The following is a 2,220-nucleotide window of genomic DNA, read 5'->3' as shown; positions in this document are numbered from 1 at the left end:
AAGGGAAGAAAATTTCATTTGAGATAAAAAAAGGTGAGTAAATGGTTAGTGAAATGAGCCATTTTAGCATTCCCTGAAAGACTCAGGGATATATTTTTTCTATGATAAAAAAAATTTCCTTCTTAAGAAGCCCCTGGAACAGTCATCCTCTGGTAGCACTGCTGATGGTAAGACAGTGACAGAGTAACTTTTCTGTCACACCTGCTTGTTTTGGGTGAGTTTCATGTTTGTAGAAGGAAAGGAAAACTTAATACCTGCTGGGAGGCCTGGGAACTCCAATATTCTGGATTCTGTTCCACTTGACTGTCTGCAGAAGGGGAAGTCACTTGCCCTCATATCCTTAGTTCCTCAGGTTTTCTAATAGAAGGATGATCCTCAGAGTGGTATTTTAAAAACTAATATATACAATATGCTTAGATAATTAGATGCTAGTATGAAGTGTTAGGTAATATGTGTTTCACATTGTATGCAGAAACACGAATAGGATCACAAAGCTAGAGACATTTACAGGAGCATCTAAAATTTAAGCTATCTTATTTCTGGTTGCTAACACTGCCAGGGAGCAGATTTAGCATATAAAATGGAATCAGATCCAAGATGCATCTTTTATGCAACAGAAATGTAAATGTCCAGATGCAGATTGCTATTGTCAATGCTGTGTTTCAGGCTAATTTTGCAAGGAAACTAGAAATACATAACTGAATAAGGAATTTCAAAAGGCTGAAGGATTGATATGGAGTAGAGATGTGAAAATATTCTAAGTATGCATATCTCTGTTACACTGTAATGAAGAAAATTAGTACTTCTGAGCAGCGGCACTAACGAGGCCCATTCTCGTAAGGATTTCTGACTGAGCTCTCCTTGATTTTCTGATGTCTGATAAAGGGCAATATTTCTGTTTCAGCTTTTCTTTTGAGGGGAAATAATGGCCACATAATTTTCCTGAAATATATAGCATTTTAGTAGCTTCAGGAAATGTATGCCTGTGTCAGATTACCTAGATCAATCCTTTCTTTTAATCTTCATTACTTCTTTAAATATTAAAATCTCCTTTTAGTTATGAACTGGTATTCAGGGCTCATAAATCACTACCAACTTAATGTGAAAAAAAGTTTTAACATTAATGGCAATTCCAGTTTAGGAACACATAATTATAATCTAATAAACTATGGAGTAACGTTTGTCCTTTCTCTGTTGTGAGAGTCTGAGCCTATGAGATGGGATTTTGTAGTGTTCCTACTGGAGAATAATGCTGCTGGCATGGAGAAAGGAGTGGAGCAGGGGTGAAACTGTTGAGAAGTGAAATCAGACTGGCTACCCTGGATGCTGCAGTGACCAACAGTATTTTTTGCAGTATAGAACATTTGAATAGACTATGAATAACAGTCACTTGCAACCTAGGAATAGCAAACTGGTCTAAAGCTGGCTTGCATTCCCATCTGTTGCACAGAAGATGTAGAGATAGACTTACCTGCCTAAAGATTTACTCTTGAGCCATAGCTGATAGCATACATTTCACTCTAATAGTAAAGATTGCTTTTCAATCAAAATAAAAAGCAAAAGGACAGAAACAAAGAGGGAGAAAGGAGCAGGGAAACTCTCCCAGTGGCCAGCCAGGAAGAGAAGCAAGTGGGTCCCCATACAAGCTGGCCCCTGTGGGCTCCTCTCCAGTGCAGCTTGTGTCCCCCATAGTAAGGAGCTAGTTTTCATTTGGATCCACTCAACCCAGTACTGGTTCTTCCTGCTTATGATGCTGTTAGCACTGACTGGAGCACACTTTAATCAGGAGTATGTGTTGCACACTAATGGGTTGTTAAGCTTGGACATCTATATTACTGGGTTATGCTTATTGAATGTTGAAATTACTATTGTCTGCTTGGTTTTTTTTTCACCTAGAGTAAACCAAAGGCTACAACCAAGAGGTAGGAAGAGGAAGGAATAACATGTGATTCCATGCTGGTGGCAATTGCTTCTCTTGAGAACCCACCACAACAGTCATTGGGGGCTTGTAGGTGCACGGCCATGAGTGTAATGGGACAAGGGTTCTCTTGTTGGGGAGGTAAGTCTGGCTACTGTCAGAGGGGGCAGCAGGTCAGGATGAGTGTCATTACAGAATTAATCTTGAATTTACTAACATGAAATAGTACCATGGACCACCAATTCAACAGTCAAATATTATACCAAGTTCTTTCCAGTGTTATGTTCAATTCTCATTAACTT

This window comes from Pterocles gutturalis, unplaced genomic scaffold (assembly GCF_000699245.1).
Source record: "Pterocles gutturalis isolate BGI_N339 unplaced genomic scaffold, ASM69924v1 scaffold12124, whole genome shotgun sequence".
NCBI lineage: Eukaryota > Metazoa > Chordata > Aves > Pterocliformes > Pteroclidae > Pterocles > Pterocles gutturalis.
This window is presented reverse-complemented; position numbering follows the sequence as displayed.